This window comes from Nomascus leucogenys, chromosome 13 (genome assembly GCF_006542625.1).
Source record: "Nomascus leucogenys isolate Asia chromosome 13, Asia_NLE_v1, whole genome shotgun sequence".
NCBI classification, from domain to species: Eukaryota; Metazoa; Chordata; class Mammalia; order Primates; family Hylobatidae; genus Nomascus; species Nomascus leucogenys.
The window spans coordinates 29,942,370-29,969,716 of NC_044393.1; the positions used below are offsets into that span (position 1 = coordinate 29,942,370).

The window sequence follows — 27,347 nt, forward strand, 5'->3', positions numbered from 1 at the left end:
AGAGGAGGAGGGGCCCCGGGGTGGCTACTCTGGGCGGGTGCCGGAAGGAGGCGTGCCCCAAGGAAGGATTGAGGGGTGGTGCTTGAGGTGGGCGGGGCCTGAAGATGGCGCCCAAACCTGTAGGCTGTGGGCGGTGCAGGAGGGATCCGGAAGAGACGAGGCAGGAAGAAACTCCTGGTCCTTTCGCTTTTAAGGAACGTGGCACCTAGACAGGGTGAGGGTCGCTCTTAGCTGCCTAATCTGGGACTGGGCGGAGAGGCCGCGCTAAGGGTGATCTCCGAAAAAGATGCAGGAGATGTTTTATAACTTGATCCAGGTGCTGCTAGTCCTCTCTCCTACACATTTCTCCTGTCGGGATCTCTCACTTTCAGTGTTCCAGCCTCCAGTGAACCAGTCTTCCTAGTGAGAGCACGGGATGCCGATGCCCGTTGTCCATCATTCCTCAGCTATGGACTTCCCTGAAAGTTGAGAACTGACCATATTCTCGATGCCTCCTCCGACCTGTGATTTCATGACTCACATCGCTTCCCCAGAACCTGCTTAACAGACGGGATTCCTGAGAATGGAGCAGTTTGAATTCAGAGTCCTGGCTTTGCCATACCAGCAGTTATAATTGCCCTTCTGTTGTTTGATGACCTCCCTGCCCTGCTTCAAAAGGAAGAGAAATCAAATTAAAGAGTTGACGACCCTGAGCGCAAGGCCTGGGACGTTCTTCCCCAAACTCTGCTTTAATATCACCTCCTCAAAATAAATAACTCTTCCCTGAACGCCTTGTCTCAAGATGTTCTCTAGTTTGTCTTCTTGTTCTGTCATTTATTTGTCTGTTCATTGTTTGTGTGTTTTTTGAGGCGGAGTCTCGCTCTGTCGCCTAGGCTGGAGTGCAGTGGCACGATCTCGGCTCTCTGCAACCTCTGCCTCCTGGGTTCAAAGCGATTCTTGTACCTCAGCCTCCCAGGTAGCTGGGATTACAGGCGTGTACCACCACGCCCAGCTAATTTTTGTATTTTTAGTGGATACGGGGTTTCACCATGTTGGCCAAGCTAGGCTCTAACTCCTGACCTCAGGGGATCTGCATTTGAAGATAAACCCTGTCTTGGCTCCTCCCTGATGGGGGTGAGAAGTAGCCCTCCTGGAATTGCCTCAAAGCCCCCGGTTATCACCAGTGTTCTCGGTTGCAAATTACAAAACATAAATAAACTCAGACTAACAGACGCAGCAAAGGAATTTATCAGGAAGGAATGGGGAGCTCCCAGAACTGATGGGAAGGCTGGAGAACCAGGCTCAGAAAATGCACTGAAGTGGTGAGCGCAGAGGCTTGAATGTTGCCAGGATTCTCCTCCCAGTCCTTTATCTCTTCTCTCTGTATGCGAGCTTTTCTCCTCAAGGCTAGGCACCTGGCTGCAGCAGCGCTCACCACTCACAACTCTCACCCATTCCACCGGAGAGAGACTGAGGATTTCTGCTTCTGGTCTGAAGGACGAAATTTTAGGGAAAAACTTTGATTGGTCCAACGTAGGTAAGTCCCCGTCCCTGGACCAATCATCTATGGCTGGAAAGCCAGGTGCTGTGACTGGCCCAACTTAAGCCAGGTGCCATTCTCTAACCAATACTGTGAATAGGGAAGTGGGACGTACGGGGAGATGGCAGCCCCATCGGAACCATATAGTCAGAGAAAGATGCATTTCCCAAAAGATGGAGTTCATGGTCTGGGGCAGATTGAATAATGGATTTTTACTACACCTGCCCCAGAGTCACCCCCGACCAATACATTACTTACTGCCCAACTCTCATCATTCCTTCTCTGCTAAAAACCCTTCAATGGGCTGGGCGCAGTGGCTCATGCCTGTAATCCCAGCACTTTGGGAGGCCGAGGTGGGGGGGATTACTTGAGGTCAGGAATTCAAGACCGGCCTGGGCAACATGGTGAAACCCCATCTCTACTAAAAAATATAAAAATTAACCTGGCGTGGTGGCAGGCACCTGTAATCCCAGCTACTCAGGAGGCTGAGGCGGGATAATCGCTTGAACCTGGGAGGTGGAGGTTGCAGTGAGCTGAGATCATGCCACTGCACTCCAGCCTGAGACACAGAGAGAGACTCCGCCTCAAAAACAGAGAAACAAAACAAAAAAACCTTCAGTAGCCTCCCATTGCCATGTCATCAGCATGGATCAAAAACTCAAATGTCATGCCGGGCACAGTGGCTCATGCCTGTAATCCCAGAATTCTGGGAGGCTGAGGCAGGAAGATTGCTTGAACCCAGGAGTTTGAGACCAGCTTGGGCAACATAGTGAGACCCTGTCTCTACAAAAAAAATTTTTTTAATTAGCCGGCATGGTAGCATGTGCCTGTACTTCCAGCTACTTGGGAGGCTGAGGCCAGAGGATCACCTGAGCCCAGGAGGCCAAGGCTACAGTGAGACATGTTCACACCACTGCATCCAGCCTAGGCAACAGAGTGAGACCCTTCTCAAAACAAATAACAATAGCAAACCCTCAAGTGTCTACAGGGACTAGAAAGAAGGTTAGGCATGAGACAGTAGGGAGTGGAGAGCACCGTCATGAACTGGAGGATGTGTGTTGCATACTGTTCCTAGAATGCAGGTGCTGAGATGTAGGATTCTTCAAGAGAGCCCCCAAATCTGGATTTTCATATAAAGTCTCCCAATTTCTAAATGTTGGCTCAACTATTTTTAAAAACCCTGTGCAAGCCAAGTGAATTATGTCTGCAGGCCAATTACTGTAGGCTGTGGTCTAAAAATGAGCAATCTCTGACCTTTATAGGATAAAGCCTATAATCACACACACACCTTTGGGGTTTGTTATCTGTTACTACATAAGAAATCATCCTGAAAATGTAGTGACTTAAAACAACAATGATTTGTTACTTCTCACAATTTTATGGAATGACCAGGTGGTTCTTCTGCTCCATGTGGTGTTGGCTGGGAAAAGCTTCCTCCTGTCTCCACCTCCACATGTTCTATTTCCTTTTCAAGCCCAAGTGCCAATGGCGCCTCCACCCTGAAGCCTGCCTCATCTCCTGTGTCACACACATTGCCACTGGCCAAGTCTAAATGAGATGCCGTGCTCTCCAAGCTTTGTTGCTCTTTATGTATAACTATTAGAGCACACATTTAGCTCACCTAGAGAACGCAGGTCTGCCTTGTCCATCTTTATTTCCTTCTGGCACAGTCACACAGGAAAGCCCCATGGGTGCTGTCAGATTGGATTGAACTGAACTGACTCTTGGAGATATTTAGTCCAACTTGCCCATTTTACAGATGGAGAAATGACATCTGGAGAGGGGAGTTCACACATCATATACACTGAAAGCTGCCCGTCAAAAGAGTTGCAGAACCAGGACTACAGCCCTTACATCTGGACTGCCAGTACGATGCAGGTTAAACTCTGTGTTTAATGCTTGTTGATGTGGACGTCTGGGACTTGAATAGAAGACATTTCTTATTTCAGATGCATCCATTAGCAGGTCTTAGCCAGGAGCCAGGCCCTTGCAAGCATATATTGCAAGTAATTGATGACATTGGAGCCAGAAATCAAATGAACCTGGCCCAGTTCAGTCCACTTACTGGACAAGCTCCTCAAGCACTCTAAGCCCCAATTTCCTCCTCTGTAAAGTGGGCATAAATTACATTTACCTTGAGGGTTGCTGTGAAGGCTATAAATAATATATGTAGTGTCCCCTGATACACAGAAGGTGCTCAAGAAATAGTAAGCTCTTGTAATGATTGTTATTGATGACAAAGAGGATGAAAAAACAAATGCTCTGACTTCTCAAAGGAGAGAGAATCATCCCTGAGGATTGTGTCTTGGAGAACATAAATCCATATTTTCTCTTTCCTGAACAAATTCGCTCTGGAAGGGCACAAAGGGGACAAATTCCCTTGTTAGGAAGGAAGGAAGGGAAAGAAGGATGGAAAACGAGAGAGGAAGGGTTGGCAGGTTGTGACCGTCTACCTCTCCCTGAGGCTTGCTCTGTTTCACCCACCCCAAACTCTGGTCCATCCCATTTCCATGCTGAGATCAGGCCACACACAGAAGTGTTGGTGTCAGACCACCAGCTTTGAGCCATCCCTGGGAATCCCCAGGATACCGGATAGCAGATTTGGAGCATACAGTTCCCACCTGCTGTGACTGATGGCTAGGGAGCTCAAGGTTATGGAGGAAGCTCTCATAAGTCAATGCAAGGTTGTGTGTCTCCCATTCCTCACTGGCTCAGCCCTCAGAGCCCTTGTCCCTGCTCTCTGCCTTGCGACTAGGTCTTCACATTAGTGTTTTATCAAACAAAAGACAGGCTGACATCTTTAAAGTACGGTCTTTATTAAGTAGGGAGCAAATCATTCCACACCTTCCCTCCCAATACCTCCCTGACCAGTGCCTTCAAGCCTTCGAACAAGAAGGGACACCTCTCCCCACTTCCCAGTGAACTTTCTCCACCCCTCATTGCATCCATGAGTGATACCACTGAGATCAGATGCAGTGATGTTAATTGAAATTGACATTAAGGGCTCACTTGTTCAAGCAGAAGCACATTAGAATAAATACAAACAAGGAAGACATTGGGTCGGTAACATTTGTTCTAATGAGAATAACCATCTCTAGAGCATCTTGTTCAAAAAGGATTGAGTGCCCAGGAAACGACAGATACATGAGGCCTTCCACCCCCACCCCACCCCCAATACTCAGAAGTGTCACACATACTTGCAGAGACTTTTCAATCATCCTTGCTTCAATCATGATTCCCCAGCTGCATTTCTGTGGGTGTCACCCAGCACATTCCCCCTCATGTTCTTCATCTGTTTCTCCAAATCTACTTCTCCATATTATTTTAAGAGTTTGTGGCCAGATATTGGTAACATGTGGTCCCAGATGTTCTTATTTGCTATACCTCAGGAATTCTTGACTAGGTGGCCCAAGAACTTCTCAGCTTTGGATCCGATAAGGGGAACCTAAGACTAAAAGAATCCCATCTGGAGTAGAGAGGAAGATACCCAATTACCCAATTTTTTTGTTTGTTTTTGTTTGTTTTCTGAGACAGAGTCTCTCTGTCACCCAAGCTGGAGTGCTGTGGCGCGATCATAGCTCACTGCAGCATTGAACTCTTGAGCTAAGCAGTCCTCCTGCCTCAGCCTTCTGAGTAGCTGGGACTATAGGCATGTACCACCATGCCCAGCTAATTTTTAAAAAAAGTTTTTGTAAAGACAGGGTCTCACTATGTTGCAAAGGCTGGTCTTGAACTCCTGGGCTCAAGAGGTCTTCCCACCTCAGCCTCCCAAAGTGCTGGGATTACAGGCATGAGCCACCACATCTAGCCCAAGTTTCTGCATAAAGAACATGAAGGTTTTCCTTAGATCATGCTTTACATGGCACATCATGTCTTTATGGTTATTAGTGGGCAGTTGCAAGGTATAGATACTATTTTTGTCTATGCTGTATCATTTCCCAATATTCTTAATAGCATCTGACTTAAAAAAAATTTTTTTTGAGACAGGGTCTTCCTCTGTCACCCAGGATGGAGTGCAGTGCTGCAATCATGGCTCACTGCAGCCTCAAATTCCCAAGCTCAGGTGATCCTCCCACCTCAGCCTCCAGAGTAGCTGGGACCACAGGTCGTGCCACCATGCCCAGCTAATTTTTGTATTTTTGTGTAGAGACAGGGTTTCACCATGTTCCTCAGTCTGATCCCTAACTCCTAAGCTCAAGCAATCTGCCCGTCACAGACTCCCTATAAGTGCTTGGATTACAGGCATGAGCCACTGTGCCTGGCCAGCATCTGATTTTTCTATGAGCCTGTACTCCTATTCTTGGTCCAGGCCATAAAGAGTATGGAAACTAAAGTCTGACTGCCTAGGTTTGAATATTGGCTCTGCCATTGACCAGCTATGTGAACCTGGAAAAATTCCTTAACCTCTCTGTGCCTCATATAAGAAATGTGGAGAATAGTATCTACCTCATGGAGTTTTTGGATTATATGAGTTAATTCAGATAAAATGTTCAAAAGAGTGACTGGCACATAGTAAACACCCCCCAAATGTCATCTAGTATTAATATTATTACTATTACTAGTTCAGAAGGGGCTGACTTCATTCCCCCTGGTCCTGGTGATGGCACCTGACCCAGGCCTGACCAATCAGAACATTCTGTCCCCCTGCTCACCATGGAATCCTTCTCCATGGTCAGTCATACCAGTCATTTGGATTGGCACTGTGGGCTGTGACCTAATGTGAACTCTGAAAACCTGGTCATGCTGGGCCAAAGCTGCAAAGTAAAGGTAAACATCAAATCTGGGCTGGTTCATCAAGAGAGAACATTCTGAGTAGGGAGACTTGGGGACTATCAAGTTTCACCTTGCAGGTGAAGGCCCACTCTCCCTACTCTAGCCGTTAGTTAGACCCCATGAAAATAATTGTAATAGACTGTTAATTTGGTGGCTTCCAGTGAACCATGCTTCTGGCATTCATACTCTTATGTGGTTCCCTCCCACATTGACTCTGGACTTTGCCATATTGATGCAGGGCAGGTAAGCCCCAGAATTGGGGCTTAGCCCGAGAAGATTCTTCACTTCATCCAGGAAAGAATTGAAGGGCAAACAGGTGGTGTTAGATGCCAACTTTTTTTTTTTTTTTTTTTTGAGACGGAGTCTTACTCTGTCACCAGGCTGGAGTGCAGTGGCACAATCTCTGCTCACTGCAACCTCCAACTCCCTGGTTAAAATGCTTCTGCCTCAGCCTCCCGAGTAGCTGGGATTACAGGCAGGCGCCACCATGCCCAGCTAATTTTTGAATTTTAGTAGAGATGGGGTTTCCCCATGTTGGTCAGGATGGTCTTGATCTCCTGACTTCATGATTCATCCACCTCAGACTCCCAAAGTGCTGGGATTACAGGCATGAGCCACTGCACCCAGCCTAGATGGCAACTTTTATTGGAGCAGCAGTGTCCAACAGCAGCAGAGGTACTGCTCCTTGCGGAACAGGACTACCCCCTAGGCAGCATACCCAGAGTAGCAGCTCAGGGGTAGTTCTGTTGTCATATTTATACCCACTTTCAATTACATGCAAATTAAGGGGCAGGTTATTCAGAATTTTCTGGACAAAGGGTGGTACTTCCAGGCCATTGCCATGGAAAGGGGTGGTAACTTTTAGGTGTTGCCATCACCGTGGTAAACTGACATGGCGTTGCTGGGTATGTCTCATGGAGAGGTGCTTTCACTGCTTTCCTGTTCACCTAGTCTTCAATCTGGTCCAGAGTTTGAGCCCCACCTCTGGAGTTGAGTCCTGCCTTCTACCTCAATGTGACAAATGTTGGCCAATGGTATGTCAGCAGCTGTGATGCAAGCAGAGGCTTGGTAAATGCCTGCACACTGGGGTTTGTCCTCTTGGAATGTTCATTCTTGGGAGCCCTGAACAACAATGTAAGAAGTCTGGCTATCCTGCTGGAGAGAACACATGGAGAGAACACATGGTGGGAAGAGACTAAAATTATGTGAAGAGAGTCAGGCCAGCCATCCCAGCTTCTCTGTTGAGCCCAGCCATCAGCCAACCTGCCAGCTGAATGCAACCATAAGAGTGATCACCAGCAAGATCACTAGAAAAACCACCTAACTGAGCCCAGCCTGGATTGAACAATCACAAACAAATAAAATGGTTATTGTTTTAAATCACAAAGTTTTGGGGTTACATAGCAATCGAAACAACAATCATGTTCAATAACATTTCCTAGCTCCACAGAGTTCTCAGAGCTCTCCCACACCTAAGAGATTAGAATTGTTATTAGCCTCATTTTACAGATGGGGAAGCTGAGGCCCAAAGATGGGAAGCAACAGCCCAGTCAGGCAGAGACAGAGCTGTCACATTCGTACACTTCTGAGTGAGCTCCTTTCACCGCACCTCCCACTGCAGTAGCTCCTGTCTAGTTGAAGAAACTTATAAAGAGCAGCAGAAAGTGGTGAGGTATAGGAGCACCAGATTGGGATTCACAATAGCCTGTCTCGAAGTTGGCCATTATTTGTCTGTATGTGCTTAGACAACTCAAACCACTTCCCTCCCTGAGCCCTTCTTTCCAGCTGTTCAGTGAGGGGGGGAAGCAAACTGAAATGCTCTCAGAGGCCAGGCAGATAACACAGACAAGGGAAGCAGGTCAGGTGAGGGCTACGGTGGCTGAGCCCATGCCCTTCTAAGCGGGGGTGGTCGCTACCCAGCTTCAACGGACTGTTACCATATGGAATCGGGGCCCAGTGTAGCTAGATCACCTGATTCTTTTCCTTGGAGAGGCAGGAAATGTAGGTTATGATGTTAAATTCCCCAACATTAAAATGTTATATACAGCTCAGGAAAAGCAGGGAAAAGAAAAAGAAATGTTATGAATTCATTTGAATTTTTAAAAAATATACAGCCATTCAAACCTACAGGCTGCTGGTTTGAAACCCTGGATCAGATTATTTCAAAATGTCCTGCTAGAGTTTATGCCGACATCAAAGAAGGATGCCTACCGGTCCCAGCCCTGCCCTGCACACACAGAGCAGTTCCATCTATCTCCCCATCCCAACTCACAGAGCCTGAACACCTGGGAGGCCTTGGATGTGGCTACATCTTTCTCTCTGAGGACTCTCATCTCCAGCTCTCCCACCCCTCTGGCTACAAGGAATGGGGTGCAGAGGCCCAGCTTTGAATGCCTAAAGTTGCTGGGGCTTCAAAGGAGGGCCAAAAGTGAAAAAGAAGTAACATCCATTAAGCAACTACTGTGGGCCAGGTGTGATGGTGGATTGCAACATTATGTAATAGCAAAGGGTCTCATGACTATGGAGACATAAGGGATTGGAGGAGTGCTGTTCATCCCTGGTCATAATGAGCCTTGGAGACAGACATGCAGTGCAGCAAGGGATGGCCCAGCTATTATTAATACTAATTAAAAGGCCATTAAATTGAAGGGCCACATACAGCCCTTCCGTCACCAGCCAGTGCTCTGACAGTCTCACCATTTTCTGTGAGGCCAGCGCAGCTTGTGTAGGGCACAGAGCACAACCCCTCACCCCCTGACTCTACACTAAAGCACTTAATTGTCTGAGAAAAAATACCAACACTGCCCCAGCTCTGGGAGAAGCTGCAATACACTAATTGAAATTCAACGGCTTGGATCTCGGGAGGGAAATGGCCACTAGTAGGGAAATATAGAAGCATACATTCATTCAATAAATCATTAGTCTGCATCTTTTATGTGCCTAGTACCATGCTACATGCAATGAATATGGCAATGATCAAAGCAGATAAAGGGCTCCCCAAATATAATCATGGAGATTATGGAAGGATTGAATTCTACCCTCTACAATTCACAGGTGCAAAAAATGCATAGTTCTTATTTTCTTTCTCCTTTTTTCTTTCTTTCTTTCTTTCTTTCTTTCTTTCTTTCTTTCTTTTTTTTTTTTTTTTTTGGCAGAGTCTTTCTCTGTCTTCCAGGCTGCAATGCAGTGGCGCAATCATAGCTCACTGCAGCCTCAACCCTCTGGGCCTAAGTGATCCTCCCACCTCAGTCTCCTGAGTAGCCTGTATTTTCTATAAGTGATCAATTTTTTCTTGTGCTTCCTTTATTTTCTGAGAGGGAAAAATATAAATCTGATTACTAACTGTAACCAAGTGTCTTCCAGTTTAAAAGTCTCATGAAGGAGTATTTCATACCATTTGAGTAAAAGGTTCATCCTCCTTTCCTCCCACCTCCTCCTCCCTCAAAAAGGCCTGGGTGTCAGCCAGGCCACACATGGATTCTTGAGCCATCCTCTGGGAATATGACCTGAGAGGCCCTTCCCATTGACTCAGCAGCGGGATGGAGAAACCACAGCATATCATGGTTTCGTGGACTGAAAATCCATCCGGGGTCATCTGCAGGGGCCCTGCCTGTGCCTCCTCAGCACTCAGAGTCCCTAAGGTGATGACTGCAGCTATGACCCTGCCGAGAGCTTTCTCCTGACGTCAGGGCACACTTGGCCCACTCACTGGACAAGACAGAAGTACTGGAGATGTAGTACTCACAGAAATATCGTTCAGCCAATGACAGGGAATTGATGATGATGTTAGTATCCTCTCCCCTTGTACTGGATAAACCTGAGTGTTCTTGTGTCCTGGAGGTCCCCAGTGGGATTGAGCTCCAGTTGTCCACAGTGGGGAATTTCTTCATCACACCTGATTTCTTGGCAGCCTTTTCCTCCCTGTCTCACTCCCCAGTCTGTTAACGGTGTTCCCTGGGATCACCCCCCAAATAAACTACCTGGCCTTGGATTCTTGTCCCAAGGTGTGCAACTGAGAGAACCCTAAAACATCACTCATTTAGTTTTTTTTTTTTTTCTGAGACAGACTCTCACTGTTGCCCAGGCTAGAGTGCAGTGGTGCGATCTCAGCTCACTGCAACCTCCGCCTCCTAGGTTCAAGCGATTCTTGTGCCTCAGCCTCCTGAGTAGCTGGCATTACAGGTACCCACCACCACACCCAGCTAATTTTTGTATTTTTAGTAGAGACAGGTTCCTGCCGTGTTGGCCAGGCTGGTCTAGAACTTCTGACCTCAGGTGATCCACCTGCCTCGGCCTCCCAAAGTGCTGAGATTACAGGCGTGAGCCACCACACCTGGCTTTTAATTTTATAAGCCCCACTCACTGACCCACAGGGACCAAACCCTGCTGTATGGGAGGAACTTCAGATCCCCTCCCTCCCATTGATGGGCCTCCTAAGACAAAGAGAAAGGGCTTGCTACCAACTTGATAGTTCTCATAAGAATCTCCATAGCTCATACAAATTAAAGTGGTTTCATAGTTCCCAATGATGTCCCTGGTGGCCATGTCAGTGCGTCCCACCTTTGTTGTGGAAATGGAGCCATAGTGATTGGTCCGTGCCATGAGCATGTCATTCAAGCTAGGCCAATTAGAGATATCTCCTGGAACTTTTTACACCAAAACTAATGGAGAGATGTTCTCTGAACTCTGAGAGTTGCTAAAGCTGGAAGGCTGTGATTCTGGAGTGGCCAGAGTCCATCTTCCCCTCCCTATGGAGAAGTCTGCCTGCGACTGGTAAGAATGGCTCCAACAGGCAAAGAGCAGCAGAGAAAAGACAGAATAGCCTGGTGGCCTTTGGGTGTCTGAATCCAGTCATCTGGGGTATTGGCTCCACCGGGCGCTGTCCATGGTTTGGGTATGTGAACCAATGAACTACCCTTTCTTGCTCAAAGTAGTTGCAGTTCGGTTTCTATCACTTCCAACAAAAAATCTTTGATGAATACAGATATCCCCAGCAATGGAAAAGATGAGGAGCTTTCAGGTGGCCTCCCAGGCAGCAGATGTTCACAGCTAGGACATGATTGGGGGCTATAAAAATGGCTGCCAATAGCTGGTCTTTAAGCATGTAACAAATACCTTCCAGGGACTCCTAGGGATACACACGTCCCCTGATATTCTCTCTCTCTCTCTCTCTCTCTCTCTCACACACACACACACACACACACGCACACACAAACACACCAGGGATAAAGAAAAAATACCTTTAAGGAAAAGATATTACCATAACAACATTCTTAGTCAGGTACTGTATTGTTTAACCTCTTTGTAAAGCTAATTCCTTAAGTATGTTCTTTTCAACTCTATAAGGCAGCAAAGAAAATAGATGTTTTAGCTATTGTTCTCTTATTCTTGCTCTTCTTTCGGAATCGTTCCTAAATTAATTTATTACCTTTTATAACCTTATATAACCATAAAAACTATAGTCCTTCTTTATGAGGAATTGCACAATACATATCTCTCAAACAGAAGTTCTCGTGTGCATGTAAAAGCTCGAACATAAAGTGCTGGGGTCATTGTTAAGTCCTCCAGGAGCCAATCCCAGTGTAGTGGGCAGATGTAGGAGCTAAGAAGCATAAACTCCTAGTCAATGTTTTGTTTCTTCTTTATTATTTGGGAAGAAATGTTGCTTAATTGAAATAAAACGAGTGTAAATTTTTCTATAGCCCCATTCTGAGAGATGAGGGAGGAACTATCATATGAATATTCATTATTTGAGAATTAATTGTACTTTGGTACTTTGGAGTTGAAGGCAGAATCCGAAGAAGACTTTGCAAAAAGGGTGTGAGGCTCCATGCGAGTGAAAAATAGTAGGAAGAGAAACCATGGGCTTTTGATAGAAAATAGATTCCATCGTGGTCAGAAACGTTTCCTTCTTCCCCTCCACCTCCATGGATGGAGTATACTTCCTCACCCCTTGACTTTGGGCTTGGCCGTGAGAATTGCTTTGGCCAATGGAATAGCACCAGACATAAAACAAATGAGCTTGGAATATGCCTGCACAACTAGGCATACTGTCCTGTAATTCCATCATCTCCAAGAGCTAAATATGTTCTGGTTAGCCCACTGGTTCCAGGAAGAGAATGGGAGTCGCGTGCAGCAGAGCCACCCAGCCTACTTGTGGAGTGAAGCAGAGCCACCAGCTGATCAGGAAACTTGTAATCCCAGTGCTTACTGTCGTATGCCACTGAGAGTTTGAGGTTGATTGTTATGTGGTATTGCTATAGCAATAACTAATTGACAGAAGCTGTTAGTGTGATTTTCCTTGAATGTGCAAATTGAAGAAGCTCAGCATCATTTGGATTATTGTACTAATAAAAGTAAAGCTGAAGTGAGCAAATCATTCACCTTTTATTATTACTGATTAAAGTGGAGTCAAGGTGAACCCCTTAACATCCCTCTTTCTGCTTTGCTGACATTATGCTATGCTTTCAGGAGTTGGGAAGGGAGTGGTGGAGTTTCAGCTCTGGGACCTCACAGCACTCCCTAGCCTATCTGACCTGGACCATGCAGCTTGTGATCAGGATATCCATGAGCTCTGAGCATCCCTGCACGTTCTTGCTGGTGCACCAGGAAGGCAAGACCCTGATTGCCCTTTACTCTGGCCATTTCTCAGGGTTGTGTTTGCAGAAAACAACCTTGAGGGATGAAGTCATGTCTTCAAAGGGAAGGTTTGTGACTGCTCACTGTAAAAGCAGTAGTTTCTCTTAGCTCAGTATTCCTCTCCTGTGACAGAACTCTGTGTGAGCAGGCCCACCTGCATCACATCCTCAGGACTTCGGAGGTTTGGGGAATCAGGGTAAGCCTGAAGTCAGCCTCCACTTTCTCTGTAAGTAATACAGTTTCTTATCTCTGACCCAGGAGTCTGTGTCTTCTGCCAGCATTCAGGAAATAATCTAGCTGATGAGTTTGTAAGTAGGGTAAAATCTCAGACCCTTCACAGTTCCTGATGTGGGTCACCTCCCATGAGTGTTAACTGTCTCATGCACTGCACGGGAACTCTGTCTGTGAACTCCTTCAGAGAGAGGGTGTCCTGGGGCAACATCCAATGACAACCTGGGGAAGGGAACCTCATACATTCTCAAAAGTAAAAGTTAGAAGAGACCTTTGTGATCAGAAGAAAAGCTTAATGCAGTAATTCCTAGAAGGTGGGATACATCCCTGGTGAGCCACAAGATGATTTAAAATGATATATGGAAATGCATGATTTAAAATTTTCATAGCAATTGTTTCTACTATGCATTACACAAATACTCTTTTTTTCTCCTTAAAGACATATTTAAACCAAAAGAATAGATTAACTTAAAAACATAAGTAAACAAGACTACAGTGTAAGACTGTGATTAACTATGAGTAAGGACAAAAATGCTCTTTACAGTGATTTCAACCATAAGAACCAAATGTAATTATCTCATACAACTGAAAGTCCGCATGTTCCAGTTATCTATTGTGTATAACAAACCATCTCACTTAGGATGTAAAACAAAAACAACTTTATTCTGGTCATAGATTATGAGGATCAGGAATTCACACAGGGCACTGTAGGGATAATTTATTTCTGCTCCATGATGTTTAGGGCCTTACTGAGGAAGACTCCCAGGGTTGAGGACTAGAATCATCTGAAGACTTCTGTGCTCACCTATCTGGCGCCTGGGCTGGGATGACTCAAAGGTTGGGCGCAGTGGGGACTGTAGATCACAATACCTACACATAGCTTCTCCGTGTGGCTTGGGCTTCCTCCTAGCATGGCTGCCACGGGGTAGTTAAACTCCTTACATAGTGGCTCAGGAACCTGTGAGTAAGTATTCCAGTGAACAAGGCAGCAGCTGCGTGGTATTTTATGACTCAGCCTCTGAAATCACACTGCATCATTTCTGCTATACTCTTCCTTGTTGTTGTTGTTGTTGTTGCTGTTAATGAAGAAAAGATTTATTAATTACTACCTGCCCAGAAATTGTTCTGTGAATTTCACATACAACTCATCTAATCTTCACAATTATCCTATGAGGTATTTATGATTATCCTCATTATACAGAGGTGGAAAAGGAGGTATAGAGCCGTAAAAGTCATATTGTGCCACAGGTCACAATTAGCAAGTGGTAGAGCCAGGGTGTGAACATTAGGCAGGTGGGACTTCTGTTGTACTCTGTTGGTCAAAACAGAAGCCCATCCAGGTTCAAAAGGAGGGTACATGACACCACTCTTTTATGGGAAGTATGTCAAAAAATTTACTGGGCTAGTGAAAACTTAAATTTCCAAAAGACCTGCAGGTAGTGGCTTTAAATATATATTTTTTTGCCTCTACCTCCTGAGTAGCTGAGATTACAATTTTTGTATTTTTAGTAGAGACAGGGTTTCACCATGTTGGCCAGGCTGGTCTTGAACTCCTGACCTCAGGTGATCTGCCCTCCTTGGCCTCCCAAAGTGCTGGGATTACAGGTGCACATCACTGTGCTCAGCCTTAAATATATCATTTTGAAAAAAAAGAAAGTAGAGATTTTTATACTTAAGATGCTGCCTGATACTCTCACAAGTGTTCAGTAAACTTGCTTGTTATTATTACTTGACCTAAGTCTTTTTTTTTTACATGTATACCAATATAGAGAGAGACACAAGTATCATTGCACACAAATGCAATATCATATATGCAATGCTGTTTCTTTTAAAAACTACAATGTGGCTCTCTCTTCAAATCTGTGTCTATAAAATTACTTCCTTTCAAAATATTTTTATTATGAGAAATTTCAAGTATATACAAAAGCAGAGGAAATAATATATCAAATTCCCATTTGCCCATCATCCAACTTCAGTGTTTATCAATTTATGGCTAGTCTCTACCTACACTCATTTATTTATTCCCACATTATTTTGAAGCAAATCTCAGAAATCACATTTTTTCATTCATAAACATTTTAGTATGTGTCAGACCTATCTTTCTTTTTTTAATGACAAAAGCAATACCTGGTTGTTACTTAAAAACGCTAATGTTACAGACACAGATAACATGGAAAATAAATATTCCTTGCTATGGTTTGAATGTCCCTTCCAAAACTCATGTTGAAATTTATTTACCAGTGTGATGGTATTGGGTAGTGGGGCCTTTAAGAGGTGACTAGGTCATGAGGGCTTGAGAGAGTGGGTTAATTATCATGGGAGTGGGCTCCTGATAAAAGAAAGAGTTTAGCCCGATATCCTCTCTCTGTCTTGTGCACTAGCTTCCACCTTCTGCCCTTCCACCATGGGAAGACCCTCACCAGATGCTAATACAATGTTCTTGGACTTCCCAGCCCCCAGAACCATGAGCCAAATAAACTTCTGTTCTTTATATATTACCTAGCCTGTGGTGTTGTGTTACAGTAGCAGAAAACAGACTTTCACAGCCACAATCTCTAGACATAACTGCTTTCTTTCTTTTTTTCTCTTTTGAGACAGGATCTTGCTCTGTCACCTAGGCTAGAGTGCAGTGGTGTAATCAGGGCTTACTGCAGCCTCACCTGCCTGGACTCAAGCAATTCTCCCTCATCAGCCTCCCAAGTAGCTGAGATTACAGGCACATACCACCATGCCCAGTTATTTTTTAATTTTTTGTAGAGATAGAGTCTTTCTACATTGCCCAGGCTAGTCTCAAACTACTGGACTCAAGCAGTCCTCCCACTTTGGCTTCCCAAAATGCTGGGATTACAAGTGTGAGCCACTGCACCTGGCTCATAACTGCTTTTGACATCATCTTAACTAATATTCCTCTAGATCTCTTTTTCTATGCATGTACCAGCATATATCAATACTTTTCAAAAAAACTATTTTATTTTGAAATAAAAATAAAGTATTTAAATATTTTAAAACAATATTATTTAAAATAAAGTATTCTTATTCAAAATAAAAATACTTTTTTTGAAAAGTATTATTATAAACCTATTTGGTACATTGTTTTGTAACAATAATGTGTTATTTAGTGATATATCTTGGACATAGAACTGTTGCACAAAGGTTCTGTGTCTTTCTGGTAGATTCTCCCATTCCTGAGACCATGGAAAGGTTAGGCAAGTGCTAGTGTGAAGATTTTAGCCAGAAGCCATAGTGCAAACCCAAGAAAGCCAGCATGATTTCCACCCTTCCTCTTCTCCCCTCCTCTTTCAGTTAGATATTTTGTTTCATTGGTTCAGCCCAGTCTGGAAAAATTATGGTTGGGTTTTGAGAAGCAGCTCTAAGCTGGCTATTTGAGAAGCAACAGTAATGGAGGGTGAGGCAGGCAGGCCCTCACCTCGTAGGCTGCATAGAACACTGCAAATGAACTTAAACTGGGATTCCAGACACCTTCGCTTCTTGTCTTGACTCTGCCCTTTGTATATTTATTATGGTTAATTTGTTGAAACATCTTTTTTCCAGATAGACTACTAGGGTAGGGAACTGAGGTCTCTTCTTATTAGGTCATCTTATAGGTATTGATGTGGAAAAGAGGAAATAAATCTATCAGTATTTGGGGAAAAGACTATGTAACTGAAAACACCAAGAAAATCAATTGCGAGACTGCTGACAACAATAAATGAATTCCACGGAATAACGTGGTAAAGAATTAATAAACATCAACTGCTTTCATGTATGCAAACAATAGTCACCCAGAAGACACAAAGGAAGAAGATATCCCATTTGCAATAGCAACAAAAAAGATGCAGAGATTCAATTTGTGAAGAAATTTAAACACTTCTTAACAAAATACCTGGGAATAAAGGTGCGAGATTTATATGAAGAAAAGTTTAAAATATCACCAAAGGACATGAAAGATTTGAACAATAGGAAAATGTGTCATGTTCTTGGATAAGATGACTCAATAGTAAAATATATATATATATTTCTTTTTTAATATATATGACATAGTGAAAAAATATATATAATTATACACAGTCCCTATGTGCTCTCTCTCTCTCCCTCTCTCTCTCTCTCTCTCTCTCTCTCTCTCTATATATATATATATATATATATACATATACATATAAATAGTCATACATCACTTAACCATGGGGATAAATACTGAGAAATGCTTCACTAGGTTATTTCATCTTTGTGCAAAGAACATCATAGAGTGCACTTACGCAAACCTAGATGGTATACCCTACTACACACCCTATTGCTATACCATAGACATATATATGGTATAGCCTATTGCTTCTAGGCTACAAGCCTATACAGCATGTTACCATACTGAATACTATGGGCAATTATAACACAATGGGAAGTGTGTGTGTAATTAAACATATCTAAGTTGGCTGGGCGCCGTGGCTCATGCCTGTACTCCCAGCACTTTAGGAGGCCAAGGCAGGTGGATCGCCTGAGTCAGGAGTTCAAGACCAGCCTGGCCAACATGGTGAAACACCGTCTCTACTAAAAATACAAAAATTAGTCAGGTGTGGTGGCACGCACTGTAATCCCAGCTACTTGGGAGGCTGAGGCAAGAGAATCACTTGAATCCAGGAAGAGGAGGTTGCAGTGAGCTGAGATTGCGCCACTGCACTCCAGCCTGGGCGACAGAGCAAGACCCTGTCTCCTGAATAAATAAATAATAAATAAACATATCTAAGCATAGAAAAGGTACAGTAAAAATATGGTATAAAAGATACAATTGTACACCTGTATAGGGCACCTACCATGAATGGAGCTTGCAAGACTGAAGTTGCTCTGAGTGCATCAGTGGGTGAGTGGTGAGTGAATGTGAAGGCCTAGGACATTACTGTACACTACCGTCGACTTTATAGACACTGGACACTAAGCCTGCACTAAATTTATGAAAAGTATCTTTTTTGTTAAAAAATAAATTTAGTTCACTGTAACTTTTTTACTTTATAAACTTAAAAAATTTTAAAAACCTATTGACTGTTTTGTAACACAGCTTAAAACACAAACACATTGTACAGCTCTACAAAACTATTTTCCTTCTTTATATGCTTATTCTATAAGCTTTTTTGATTCTGAAGATTTTTGTTTTTATTTTTTAAACTTTTAAATTAAAAACTGGGACACAAACACACACATTGGCCTAGGCCCACACAGGATCAGGATCATCAATATCATCATATTCCAGGTCCACCCACATCTCATGCCACTGGAAGGTCTTCGGTGGCAATATATACATGGAGCTGTCAACTCCTATGATAATAATGCCTTCTTTAGGAATACCTCCTGAAGGACCTGCTTGAGGATGTTTTACAGTTAACTTTAGAAATGTAAATAAGAAGGCTGGGTGTGGTGGCTTACATCTGTAATCTTAGCACATTGGGAGGTTGAAGCAGGAGGATCCCTTCAGGCCAGTTCAAGAGCAGCCTGGGCAAGAAAGCAAGACTCCCATCTCTACAAAAAAATTTAAAAAGAAGGCCAGGCGCAGTGGCTCATGCCTGTAATCCCAGTACTTTGGGAGGTGAAGGTGGGCAGATCACCTGAGGTCGGGAGTTCGAGACCAGCCTGACCAACATAGAGGAACCCCGTCTCTACTAAAAATACAAAATTAGCTGGGCATGGTGGCGCATGCCTGTAATCCCAGCTACTCGGGAGGCTGAGGCAGGAGAATCGCTTGAACCCGGGATTCGGAGGTTGCGGTGAGCCAAGATCACGCCATTGCACTCCAGCCTGGGCAACAAGAGTGAAACTCTGTCTCAAAAAAAAAAAAAAAAGAAAGAAAGAAAGAAATAATAAAACAAATAAATAAATAAGAAAAGAAAAAGAATGAGACAGGACTACTGCTATCAAAGATACAATCTTTATAAATAATAATTAAAGCAGTATAGTGTTGTTGTATGAATAGATAGACAACTAGCCAGATAGACTAGAAAGCCTAGAATACATCCAAAATACACACAGGAATTAAGTATATGATAATAGTGGCATCTTACACCAGAGGAGATAAGATAGACTTTTTCAAGAGAGTTGACGGGAAAACTGGATACCCATATGATAGAAAACAACAACAGCAACAAGTTAGATCTATTCCTCTCTCTCTTCACCAGGTAATTTTTTTCTTTTTTTGTCTCTAGTTCCTGGTGATAAGATAGGGGAATTTTTAAAAGATAGACAGGCCTCTGTTGATGCTGCCTGGCTAGATTCCAACTCCTGGGTTTAAACAATCCTCTCGACTCAGCCTCCTTAGTAGCTGAAACTACAGGTACATGCCACCACATACAGTTCAGGATAATTTCTACATGCATCGAAGATTCAAATAAAAAAGTAAAGATGTTGGCTGGGCACAGTGGCTCACATCTGTAATCCCCGCACCTTGGAAGGCCGAGGTGGACGGATCACCTGAGTTCAGGAGTTCGAGACCAGCCTGGCCAACATGGTGAAACCCCCATCTATACTAAAAATACAAAAATTAGCCAGGCATGGTGACACGCGCCTGTAGCCCCAGCTACTTGGGAGGCTGAGGCAGGAGAATCGCTTGAACTCGGGAGCTGGAGGTTGCAGTGAGCCGAGATCACGCCACTGCATTCCAGCCTTGGCAACAGAGCAAGACTCTGTCTCAAAAAAAAAAAAAAAAAAAAAAAGTAAAGACACTAAAAGAAAACATAGGAAAATTCCTTTATTTTGAGGACATGGAAAAGGCCTACCTAATTATGACTCAAAACTCAGATAAATTTGAGTTTTTTTAAACTATCAGATTAGCAAGACCCTAACATGGTATCTATTGGCAGAGGGTCAGTGGAGGGGGCATGGCAGTCTCAGGAGAATGAGGAATATAAGTTGGTGCAATACCTATAGAAGATAATTTGGAAACATCAAAATTAAAAATACATGTGCTCTTTGTCCCAACAATTCCATTTCTGAGAATTTACAATAGCACCTTTACCTTTAAGTATGAAATGACAAATGCATGAACTTATTCATTGTGGCATTGTTCACAATGACAAATAATTAGAAAGAATCTAAGTGTTAACCAGGAAATTGGTTTAATCCATTGCAGCACATCTATATAATAGTACGTATGTGTAAAAAAAGAATGTGTGGGATTTCCAGTTCCACCAACATGGAATAGCTCCATTTCTCCCAGGTCCTCTCCCTAAAAACTAAAAATCCCTGGACACAACACAGCAAGCCTAGGAAGATTCTCAAGGGTGGAAAGAAGAAGGCACACAACAAACCAACAGCTCTCATGAATTTGGATGTAAAAGTCCTCAACAAAATACTAGCTAATCAAATCCAGCGATAGATAAAAAGAATTATACACCATGACCAAGTGAGATTTTGTTAAGGTATGCAAGGCTGGTTCAATATTCAAAATTATTTCTTCTTCTTCTTTTTTTTTTTTTTTTTTTTTTTTTGAGACAGGGTTTCACTCCATCACCCAGGCTGGAATGCAGTGGCACCATCTCAGCTCACTGCAACCTCTGCCTCCCAGGCTCAAGTGATTTTCGTGCCTCAGCCTCTCAAGTAGCTGGGATTACAGGCATGTGCCAACATGCCAAGCTAATTTTTGTATTTTCAGTAGAGACAGGGTTTTACCATATTGCTCAGGCTGCTCTCGAATTCCTGGCCTCAAGTGATCCACCTGCCTTGGCATTCCAACATGCTGGGATTACAGGCATGAGCCTCTGTGCCCAGCCTGGCTATTTAAATTTAAGTTAATTAACATTAAATTAAATTAAAAATTCACATCCTAAGTCAAGCTAGCCATATTTCAAATGTTAAATAGTCATCTGTGGCTAGTGGCTCGTGTATTAGACAGCACAGAATTACAAAACATTTTCATCACAGAAAGGTCCATTGGACATCACTGACCTAGAGAATTACCCTTTACTGTGTGCTTACTATAAAATATAGCAGTCTGTTGAAACATCTCAGTGGGTGTTCTCTGGGGCTAGATTGTCTAGGTATGAACCCCAGCTCTGCCAGTCACTAGCTGTGTGACCCTGAGCAAGTTACTTCACCTCTCTGTGCCTCATTTCTTCAACTGTAAATTAAGCATCATAATAGTATCTACGTGAGATTACTGTGAGGATTCAATGAGATAATGCATGTCAAACACTTGCAACACTACGCTGACCCACAGTAAATTCTCAGCACCTGTTATTTTTATTTAAACCTCACAGCGGTCCTGTTAGGTAGGCGCTATTATGGTTCTCATTTATGGAAGCAGAAATTGAGGCTCAGAGAGCTAGAATAACTTACTCAAAGTTACATGTCAATGAAGTGGCAGAGCTAGCTTTGAACTCCGCAGCCCACAGTTTTCTAGACTTTAAGCTACTTCCATCTCTGAGGGGTAGGATGCCTCTGCTTCTAGCCACAGCTGGCACTTAGTCTAGCTCCACGATCTTCTTTGCCAGATGAGCTCCTGCCAGCCCTACCAGGGGCTCCAAGTACTCATCCACATCCCTATCGCCATCAGCAGGGGCCTCCACCATCTGCTGGCACCCATGAGAAAGCCTTCCCCTTCCTGCTGCCCTAGGTGAGATGCTGGGCCCAGAGCACTGCACAAATAGAACATGAATTCTGCTGACAGAGTAATAATAAGGCCCCTAAATCAGCACTTGGACTTTTTGCTTTACATATATTACTCAAACTACATGTCAGGAATTAATACACATTATAAACCAGATGTGCCAGTTACATATTTCTCTCTGGAACATCTCTTGGATGCCTCCTGAAACTGCTACTGGTGTTAATCACACATTCTTTCCACCCTACTCTGCCCTTTGTGGGACTGCACTGACAGCAGGAGGGTCAGGGAAGGGTCAGGAAGGATGGGAGGCCTAGAGGATCTGTAAGGAGCCAAAGCGCTGATTTTCTCACTTTGGAACCCAGCCCAGCTGTCTTGGGTTCCACAACAACAACTTCTGTATCTCTCTCTCTCTTTTTTTTTTTTTTTTTTTTGAGACGGAGTTCTGCTCATGTTCCCCAGGCTGGAGTGCAATGGTGCGATCTCGGCTCACTATAGCCTCCGCCTCCTGGTTTCAAGTGATTCTCCTGCCTCAGCCTCCCGAGTAGCTGGGACTACAGGTGCATACCACCATGCCTGGCTAATTTTTTGTATTTTTAGTAAAGACAGGGTTTCGCCATGTTGGACAGGCTGGTCTCAAACTCTTGGCCTCAGGTGATCTGCCTGCTTTGGCCTCCCAAAGTGCTGGGATTACAGGCGTGAGCCACTGCACCAGGCCCACTTCTGTATCTTTCTGCTGTGCAGACTGTGTCTGTTAGCCTGGTATCCCAGTACTTAGCTGGGGTCTGGCACATGGTGCATATTCAGAGGAGGTGGCAGAGGCTGCTGATTTCCTACTCCAGGTCTATTCTCTCCTTGTTTCCGAAATAGGGTTTTTAAAAACCCTGATGTTCTTTGGGGCTGCAATGTACCAAGCTAAAAATACTCACCTTCATAATTTCCTTTGTCACTAGGTATGGGTATGGGAACTAGCTCTGGCCAATAAGATGAAAAAATATATATGCTGGGGATTTCTGAAAAGTCCTGACATAAGGGCTATTAGTTACTCCTTCTCATTTCCTCTCCCTCTGCCTGGAACATAGTTGCGATGGTCACAGTTGCAGCCATTTTGCAACCATGAGGTGACAAGTATGGGGACAAAGGCCTACATGCTAGGACGGAGGTGTGAAAAGGTGGAAATAATCTGGAATCACATGGATATATCTGAGCCTTTGTGCTAGCCCTGTTATGCCCTACCACCAGACACACTGTTATTTAAATAAATAACAAGATAAACAATCCTCAATCTTAACCTTGCAGTTATTGGGACTTATTGCATTCCTGATGCATTTGTTTTCAGTGTGCTGGCATCCATAGGAAAGCAACTCTTGAGGCACCCCTTTGGTCCTTGCCTCCTTCTCTAAAGTATGCCTATCACTACGTTCCTGCCCACACCCCATTGTCAGAGAGTGTCCACCACATTCCCCACTGGGTGAGTGGTGGGCCATGGCCATACCTGATTGAGCCAATGAAATTAACCTGGCCTAGCCACTTTGCCTCCCTGACAATTTCAACTCAATCCAGAAATTTGCATTAGAACATAGAAATTAGCATTTGCAGCCTGCTGTGGCCCCAGGAAGGTTTCCTTTGGCCAGGATAGTGCTTTTTTAGATTTTTGAAAAACATCAAGCTTACCCCAAATGAAATAGTGGAAAATCTGGCATCACTGGGCTCACATTCCACATGGCAATAAATGGCTGTGGCTGGGAAGTGGCTGCCCCCTCTAGACAGGCACACACTCGCGCACTTTCCACAGTCCCTTGGGAGTATGGAAAATTTGTGTGTCTGTGTTCTATACATGGCTCCTTTTCATCATCCCTGTTGGCTCCTGTAGGCATTTGAAGTTTAAGATGCCTGCTCTAAGTAGTCTCTATAAGTCCCCAAACCATGCTGATAATAATGCTGATAATGAAGATAACAATAGCAACAATTACTGATGGTTCCTGTGGCCTAATAGCTTGGTGAGGGCTTTACACACGTTGTGTGATTTCATCCTCAAAACAGGAAAACTGTTGTTCTCATTGTACATATGAGGAAACAGAGCCCAAAGAGGATCAGTAACTTGACCAAAACCTTGCGGTTGGTAAACTGTACATCTGACATTTGAATCCGGGCATTCTGACCTCAAAGTGGGTGCTTCCTAAACAATAAGCTATAATGTCTTTCCATGAATTAAGACAAAACCACAGCTGGAAAGAAGTATGTGGGAGTTGTATTGAGAGAGACAGAGAAAGAGATAGATAAATAGAGAGAGAGAGAAATTGAGGCACCAAAGTGGGAGGCAGAGGGAGTAGCTGCCTTGGCCCCTGTTTTCTATTTCCCTGTGAAGCCTAGCTGTAGCCCACATTTGGGTTGCAAGCAAACCACAAGTTGGGATTCATAATGCAAGCAACAGAAACTGATTGTGGTAGATTTAAGCAGGAGAGGAATCAGTAGAAAAGATACCAGAGAGCTTTTGGCATTTCTGGGAAGGCTGAAGAACCAGACCTGGACACCGCAATGGCAGAAACACAGGGCCTGTGAGGACCCTGCTGCCCCCAGTGCAGAGTACCAGACCCTTCCACTTGCCTCTCTGACTCTGCTAAAGCTCCACATCTGCATGCTAGGAACAGTCACTGGCCCTACTGCCTGGGCTGCCCCAGAGACAGGATATTGCTGCTTCTATGGCCACCACCACCAGACTGTGCCTCTCCACTGTCCCTATGTCTTTTTTTTTTTTTTTTTAAGATTTAGGTGGAAGTTTTTGTTTTTTTGGTTTGGTTTGGGTTGGGTGGTTGTTGTTGTTGTTGTGTTGTGTTGTGTTTTATTTTGTTTAGAGACAGAGTCTCGGCTGGGCACAGTGGCCCACACCTGTAATCCCAACGCTTTGGGAGGCTGAGGCGGGTGGATCACTTGAAGTCAGGAGTTCAAGAACAGCCTGGCCAACATGGAGAAACCTTGCCTCTACTAAAAATACAAAAAGTACCCAGCCATGGTGGTGTGCGCCTGTAATCCCAGCTACTCAGGAGGCTAAGGCAGGAGAATCGCTTGAACCCAGGAGGCAGAGGTTGCAGTGAGCCAAGATCGTGCCACTACACTCCAGCCTGGGTGACAGAGCAACACTCCATCTCAAAAATAAATAAATAAATAAAATTTAAAAAATAAAAAATAAAAAAATAGAGTCTCGCTCTGTTGCCCAGGCTGCAGTGTAGTAGCATGATCTTGGCTCACTGCAACCTCCACCTCCCAGGTTCAGGTGATTCTCCTGCCTCAGCCTCCCAAGTAGCTGGGACTATAGGTGCACACCACCACACCTGGCTAGTTTTTTTGAATTTTTTAGTAGAGATGGGGTTTTGCTATGTTGGCCAGGCTGGTCTCAAACTCCTGGCCTCAAGAAATCCACCCGCCTCAGCCTCCCAAAGTGCTAGGATTACAGGCGTGAGCTACCATGCCCAGCACTGTCCTTATGTCTTTATATCACTGACTCCTCATTCAAAGTTTAGTTTATGCCTCTGACTGGCTGAGCCTAGGTCACTTGCCCAAACCTTAGCCGCAAGGAAGGCTGAAAAGCAAATAGCTAGCACTTCCACATTCTATGTGGGGAAGTGAGCTCTACTTCCCACCAAGACTCATATGATGGGAAATTCTCCAGACATGAGTATGTGTTTCTGAGGCTGGACAGCCAAAAGGGACAACTATCCATAAAAATTCACAGTGTCCCCTTTTCAACAAGCTAGCTCAAGTGATTAGCATTTAGAATTGCCTTAAAAAAGAGATAGCACTCAAGTGCAGCGATCAAGGAAAATATTTATTTATTTATTTATTTGAGACAAGGTCTCACTCTGTTTCCCAGGCTGGAGTGCAGTGGTGTGATTACAGCTCACTGTAGCCTTGACCTCCCAGACTCAAGCAATCCTCCTGCTTCAGCCTCCCGAAGTTCTGAGATTACAGGTGTGAGCCACCCCACCTGGCCAGGAAAGTATTTATAAAGTTGTAACAATGGTTAAGGGAAGCCAACAGGAATGGGGGAAGCACCCCAAAGACTGCAACAGTTGAGGGGGGTACATTATGGGTCAAAGCCTAAAGAGGCAGGGAGAAGGAGTGCTTCCGTGAATGTGGAAAGAGCTAGAGTTGCGAAAACGGTCTTCCATGATGGTTCCAGTCCTCAGCCCCAGTGGTGGGGGAGCTGGGTAAATAAATACCCTCATTTCTCTCTTCTTCTATCCTCTAGTATCCTGCATGTGTCTCCCATTGGGCAAACCCAATAGAAAGCCAGGGAGTAAAAAATCCTTTTGACATATTCCATTAAAGTGAATCTCTGGGGCACAGCACCACTGGTGGAGAGGGCGAAGGGTAGATCTGGAGGGCTAAACAGAATAGCTAACAACCCATGGCATGATCCTGGTCTTACCATTGAATCACTCTAAGCTGTCTTTTCCACTTTAATTGAGAGACTCTGACATTTTATGGTTCTCCCAGAACTTTCCAACTGGCCACTGCTGTCATCTCCTCCTTTTTGGCCTGACCTGTTAATTTGTTCCTATCTATAAGCCTGCGTTTGAAGGTCACAGCCTTTGGTTTCCAAAAAGCAGAGTCTTTTCTATGTGGTCACAGGGAGACGCCTTTGTTGCAGGTGAAATCAATTCTCCATCCAGGTCCCCAAATTCTGATTTGACAGCTCTCCTGGAATTTTGCCAAACAAGCAACTTGCCTCTGTAAGGCATGAAATGTCTTCCCAGATTTCAAGAGCTGCCCTCGTGGGGTGGGTTGTTTCTTTCTTTCTCTCTCTCTCTCTCTTTCTTTGTTTCGAGACGGAGTCTCACTCATTGCCCAGGCTGGAGTGCAATGGTGCGATCTCGGCTCATTGCAACCTCCGCCTCCCAGGCTCAAGTGATTCTCCTGCCTCAGCCTCCTGAGTAGCTGGGATTACAAGCACCTGCCACCACACCTGGCTAATTTTTTTTGTATTTTTAGTAGAGACGGGGTTTCACCATCTTGGCCAGCCTGGTCTCGAACTCCTGACCTCAGGCAATCTGCCCACCTCGGGCTCCCAAAACGCTGGGATTACAGGCGTGAGCCACCGCGCCTGGCCTGTTTCTTTATCTTTCAATGCCTCATTTGGTCTCTTTTTCCTCTCACGACTTGATCTGCCAGCCAAATTTTACTCTAGCTTCCCGCATTCCCTGTTGAGTGATCATCTCTCCATGACCCAGATCTTAGTCTTTCTCTCTCCAAAGAGCTACAAGGAACACCGTGTCTCCATCTTAACTGCAGTCTGGTGACTCTGTCACCAGCATGGCTTGAAATGGTTCTTGCCTAGACTTTTCTTTTTTTCTAATGGTAACGCAGTATTTTATTTATTCTGTTCATTAACAATACATGAGAACACTTACAATATTCATTGAACATAATCTCAGAGAAGATCAACTTACATTTTTTACATCTCCTCTATTAATAAGAGAGATGATTGAATTAATTTGTCGTCAAAATTATGATAGCAAAAACTTATAAAAAATAAATGCTTGGTGTTAGTGTGTCCGGAATTTATTCCTTCCAGTGGGTTCTTGGTCTCGCTGCCTTCAA

General features: G+C 44.2%; 1 long non-coding RNA gene across 1 annotated transcript; it reads left to right on the plus strand.

Moving 5' to 3' along the window:
• The first annotated feature begins 103 nt into the window (after nucleotides 1-103).
• On the plus strand, nucleotides 104-7,670 carry LOC101177561. Its single transcript, XR_004033095.1, has 3 exons — nucleotides 104-214; nucleotides 3,279-3,397; nucleotides 7,244-7,670. It is a non-coding gene; the product is annotated as an uncharacterized LOC101177561 (long non-coding RNA).
• Nucleotides 7,671-27,347: the final 19,677 nt, after the last annotated feature.